This window comes from Sesamum indicum, linkage group LG6, assembly GCF_026168435.1.
Source record: "Sesamum indicum cultivar Baizhima isolate 11 linkage group LG6, ASM2616843v1, whole genome shotgun sequence".
Taxonomy (NCBI): Eukaryota; Viridiplantae; Streptophyta; class Magnoliopsida; order Lamiales; family Pedaliaceae; genus Sesamum; species Sesamum indicum.
This window is the reverse complement of record NC_142662.1, coordinates 11,270,872-11,276,983: the sequence shown is the minus strand read 5'-3', so window position 1 is coordinate 11,276,983 and position 6,112 is coordinate 11,270,872. Positions and strand designations below refer to the sequence as shown.

Below are 6,112 nucleotides of genomic sequence, written 5' to 3'. Positions count from 1 at the left end.
TTGATTTAAAATCACATGGTCTGATTCTATGATACACCGACTTAAATAATTATTCTTATGTTCTGAGTACGATAACTTGACATCCGTATATCCAATAAGTCTAAAATTTTACCAAGTGTATTTTTCTGTAAGTATGATCATATCTAACGGTTTAATTTGAATTTTGATGGTCCGATTAACCTATGTTGTTCAACAATGTAAGATGATAGTTATATCAATGTAATATTAACATTTATAAATATATAAATTTACTAAAGATTATGAACATACATTTATCTCAACTACAAAATATTTATATATGTTATATATAATATTATATTATATTATGTATTTATATTTATATTATATAAATAACTAATTTATTTAATATTTATTTAATTTATATAAAATAAATTATAACAGTAAATATATATATACATAACTAAAACTACCAATTGACTACTCTGACTCTTAAAAGAACGATAACCTCACTCTCCTCAACTTTCAAATTAGCCCTCTCTCTCTCTCCTCTAACCCTTTCTCTATCTCGCGACCGAGAAGAAGAAAGCAGATCTTTCCTCGCTCGCAGACGGCTCCAGATCTATCGGCACAACTTCTTCCCTACGACATTAACAGGTAATTTTTGCTCTTTGTAATTCTTTTTTTACAGTTTGTAGGTGAAATTTTAATTGATTTCAAGGTATTTGTTAAAATGTCCGTTGAACACCCTAATGTTCTTCTTGTCGAAATACATATTTTTTTGCTGAAGTATGTTGAAAATTGAAAAACTTGGCTGATTGACATGCGAAATTTTTCTGAAATATGCTGAGTTTTTTTTTCTGCTTTTTCTGAAATATGATTATTATCTCTGCAGGATTTTTGTAGTTTGATTTTTGCCTTTTGATTTTTCTGCTTTTTGTAGTTTGAACTATGGGATCTAGCTTGTCAAATTACTTATTAGTTTGAAAAACTTTTAGCTGTGTATTTGGTTAATTCTCGTCATTGTAAAAAGACGGTCTTTCCTGATGTTAAAACTAATTGGCCCTTGAGTTGGGACGAGTCTAAAATGTCAATATAAAGCTTTGTTGTAGTCATTAGGTCTTACTGCTTGACTTAGTAACTTGGTAGGCAGGTCATATGTGCTTGATTGGGACATTTTGATTTTTCTGGTAGTTATGTTCACTTAATGCCATCAATATTAGTAGTGTTCATGAATCAAATTTGTGGCATTACATGCTACATCCTACTTTGGATTTATTTAATGTCATTCTTGGGAGGTAAAATTGGTGTTTGTACATTGTGTGTGTATGTGGCATATATAGTATCCATCCCTTTGATGCTCATTCATTTGGAATTGGACCATAAGATGTACAAACAGAAACAACATCAGAGTTTTTGCTGTGTGTTTTCACTTGGAATTCTCTATCACTTGGAATTCTCTATCTCTTGGGGTCAAGTTTCAGTTGGCCCAATTGTCTTACCAACACAAATTTGAGTGTAGGTGTGGTCACAATGTTGATTTCCATATTTGAATGTGTTTAAAAATTGGAAGGCAATTTAAAAGGTTTTGGAAAAGACAAAGGAAGGAGATAATATATTTACGTATACAAATAGTTGTCCAAATATCTAAGTTTTAATTAAATTGAGTGATGATACCTAATCTTAATTGAAAGTGAAGTAATACTTAATTTTATATTTTCACTTAATTTTAATTGACATGTGAATTAATATTGTTTTGTACACTATAGGAAAAAGAACTTGGTAGAGAAGTGGCTGATCTTGAGCTATTTCAAAGATGTCATAGAAAGAATAAAGGAATCGGGGAGTTCATCGACAACAAATCCAAAAGAATTAGTGTAAGTATAATTTGTCATTGGATTTAAATATTGATTAGTATATATGTTGAGAAATTTTGTTAGATTTTTATTACATAAATATTCCTTTGTATGGAATGTACTGTCACAGGAAGAATACCTTGAAAAAACGAGTTGTACTGATGTTTCTTCACAGTCTTCATTTCATAGAAAATTGCTTGAAATTGCTCTTGAAGAAGTTCGAAAGAGGGAGGAAGAGGCTCGAAAGAGGGACGAAGAGGCTCGGAAGAGGGAGGCAGACCTACAAGAACTTGTTCGAAAATTATTTCAAGATGTGGGATACACAAACCATCAATTTGCTGGTGGGTCGGGACAACAGGAGCAACAACATTCCAGGAAAGATAATTAGTTTATTTCTTCTGTTGGTTGTTTATCACTTAGTGTATGTTGATTTGGGTTGTACTTTGACATATGTTTGGTGACTTTGGAGTAGACATTGATATTATTTGGATGATGACATCAATTATATTAGTGTTGTTGTATTTTGAGTATCTTTTTTGTTAATATTTGTTGTTCTTGTTTGGGAAAATTCAGATTTTGGTATTGATGGAATGTATATTTGATGGTATAATGACCAGGATATTAATTTAGGTACAGAAATTAAAAATCTGCCCAAAAAAAACCAAAAAAATTAGAGACGGATTAGAGACGGAAAAATTTGAAAATTTAGATGCCGAATCAGAGACGGATTAGAGATGGAAATTTGTAAGATTTAGAGACGGATTAGAGACGGAAGATCAGAGACGGAAATTATTTTACCTTTGTCGACGGAATTAGAGACGGATTACCTACGGAAATCAGAGACGGATTATAGTTATATTTTCTTCTCTTTTGGCGACAGAATTAGCGACCGAATTCTCGGTCTCAGATTTAGCGACGGAATATTTCTGTCACTAAATTATTAGCGACGCGGCCTTCTACGACGGACTTCCGGGACCGATTTTTCCGTCTCTAATTTGTTTTAGAGACGGAAATTTCCGTCTCTGATGCCCTGTTTTCTTGTAGTGAATCATCAATTAAGAATTCAAAAGACATGATGATGTTAATAATAATAATAATAATGGATAGCAAACAAAAAAGCTTCAATAGTAGTAAGAGTATAATACTATTTCCAGAAAAAAAGGAAAACATAATTTTAAAAAGAAAACAATCTTACCTTTCCATTAATAATAAGCCAGCAATCCTTAACCTCGTAACGAAGGAGTTTTCTGCTGGCCATCATCACAAATCACAACCTAGAGAGATTGTAATTTCTTTTTACCAACATGTGATTGTGTGTAGGGGTTTTGCCAGTGGGGTTTTCCTTTCTTGGATTTCTCTGTACTGAGGCAAACTGCTAGCTCCGTTGTACCTCAGCCGCTGTTGTTTTTCCCTGAGGGTGCTGCCTTGTGCAGGGGCACCATCAGGCCCTTGTTCACATTACCCTCCGCTGCTGGTACTCAATCCTGACCCTTCACTCCCTCTTTGTTGATCTTTTCCCCCTTTTTTCTTTCGGCTGTTTTCTTGGGTGAGAAGCGAACATGAATAGAGGAAATGGAAAATGAAGATGAGAGGCTGAAAACGTGCGACTGTGGGTGGACGGTGGTTTTGGGTAAAATGGTGGGAAAGACGTGGTTTTTAGGATTTTTACCCGTGGATTTTTTTATTTTTTGGATTTTTCAGGCGCCATATCATTAGTACAATTTCTCCCCAGAACTATGAGATCAAGATTCAAAGAAATCATCAAAAATACCCATCTCGAAAAAAGAAGGAGAAGAAGAAGAAAAAGGATTCGCATTCGTCCAAACAACACAAATCAATACAGACCATTTCGTCTCGGTGTATTAAAACTGGGAAAATAAAAGAAAAAGGCCAAGAAAATCGAGAATTTAACGCCCAAAACCATTGAAGAATAAAGAAAAACGAATCAAAAAATAGAGAGAAGTCATACCAAAGTGAAGAGAGAGAGTGAGAGAATCCTTTGTGTTTCTTGGGTATGAAGATGATGATGACGACATGTATCACTTGTAATTCCCAAAATTGCCATTAGCCCCCCCACCCCACCCCCACCCCCAACCCTTTCTTTTATTAATTTTTTTTTTGTAAAATACACAAACTCTTTATATTAATTTCTAATGTAAATCAACCTCAATCACATATGCCAACAAATGTCTTGAAAAGATACCAGTTTATAAATTTAGGGTTTGCCCAAAATAATTTATTATTTTATAAATAGTTTGTGTTCATAATCAATCTGCTAATTTGAATAATATTTTAATTTAATGATAAATAGAACTTCAAGATCAAAAATAAAGAACGACTAATATATATATGGCATACTTAAATGTGTGTGCACTATTAATTTAAATTTAAAAAAACTAATTATTATTTAAAAAATATATTAAATAAAAAAATAAAAAATATAAAACAAATATAATGAGAAAATTCTGAAGAAGAGAGAGAGAGAGAGAGAGAGAGAGAGAATAAAAATTGATGTAGAAGTTGACAAGAGAGAGAGAGGATAGAAATAAATCTATAAACGGCCTTTTTTTTTTCGTTCAAAATGTTTGAAAGTGACCAAATTAATTTGGACCGATTTTTGGAACATTTGGCTATATGTTCTTATAAATGCATTACAAATATTTAGAAAGAGGTCATGCCTGACCGTTCCAATTTAGGACGGGCACCGTAACACATTGTTAGAAACTGTTCTTAATATTAAACTTTTCTAAAAAAATTATTTTTTTAATTGGAATGGACTGGGCTAAATTTAGAATGGCTATATTATTTACATCGGTTTACTTTTGGAAAGGTTTTTGTAATATTCGTGCTTGAATTTTAGAACTGTATTTATTTGTATTTGTGATAAATATAGAAATAGTCTTTGTAATGGTTTGTTTGTCAATGTTTGCAATACTATTAGGCACGGTTATATTTTTGTTTGGAACAGTCTTCTGTAATTGTTTTATGAACGGTCAGTCATGTAAAATTATTTTAGTAATGGTCTTAGGAATGGTCATTCTTATTTTGGAGCACGTACTTAAAACTATATTACCAATGGTATTAGAAACGTCAGCCACTTTTTATGAACACGTATTTGAGATGATTTTAGCAATGGTATTTGGAACGGTCAATGTAACTTCGCTGATCATACGCTTTCACGTGTTCTTTTATTTGAAACTAGGGTTTACTATTTGATTTATTTAAGGTCAGAATATTTTTTTAGTAATATAAAATAAGGGTAGAATTTTTTTTTTGTACCACAACAATGTAGGTGCCGCTTTTAGTCTCATAAAACTCAAATAACGTATTTTTAATCCCAAAAAGTGTGATTTTAAGACTTTTTAGACCCGAAACTACAAGGCCTTTTTACTCCTAAAACCACAACATACATGACTTTTTGGGACTAAAATGAGTGATTGCGAGTTTTATGGGACTGAAAGCAACATCTACCATAATTGTGTTATCAAAAAAAATTATTCAGCCTTGTTTTTGGGACTAAAAAAGGCAGTTTGCCCTATATTTTATCTTTTTCTTTCTAGTCATATATATGCCAGAATTTGAACGGAGGGCAAACACAACAAATAAAGGCTGGTTTATACCCAGACGTGTGCTAGCTACATGAATTGGCAATTTAGAAACTAAGGGTTGAAATCGGTTAAGGGGATGGAAGGTTGTTCATCATTTGTTTATTCAGTTTGGTTATATCATCGACATTTAACCAACCCATTGGTTAACATCCCTATCCAGTTTTCAATTATCAATTTGGTGGGATTCGAACCCATCACCTACTTATTCATGAAACCAAGCTCATCTATGAGTGATAGGCTAAGACATCGTTGATCGAAAGTTTAGAAGCTAGTCATGAATTTGAAACTTGACATGAGTTTAGCTATAATAATAGATTTTAGGAGGATTTTTCAACAGCAAGTTGCATAGAATCAATAAAATAATGAAAGATTTTAAGCAGTAAATCGCATAGAATTGATCGGCTCTTGCAATATATAACAAGAAGAGTAATAATAATAAAAAAAAAATTAATAAAATTATCATAATACAATCATAAAGTATGGATATAAACTTTATCATATCAATAGCATGCAATAAATAAATAATTTTAAAATTTCAAAGTTTGATTTTTATAAAATATAATGATAAGAAAAAAATTGAACACTAAGTATGCAAAAAGAAAGCATGAACTTTAGTCTCTAAAGAAATTTCAAGATAAAATTGCTTGGAAAAATCAACAATTTAAGATTAAAAACACAAGAAAGTTTATA

The 6,112-nt window shown here is 31.8% G+C and overlaps 1 long non-coding RNA gene across 1 annotated transcript; it reads left to right on the top strand.

Annotated features, from left to right (window-relative positions):
- The first annotated feature begins 462 nt into the window (after window positions 1-462).
- LOC148787758 (uncharacterized) lies at window positions 463-2,344 on the top strand. Its single transcript, XR_016066176.1, has 3 exons — window positions 463-615; window positions 1,728-1,835; window positions 1,990-2,344. It is a non-coding gene; the product is annotated as an uncharacterized LOC148787758 (long non-coding RNA).
- Window positions 2,345-6,112: the final 3,768 nt, after the last annotated feature.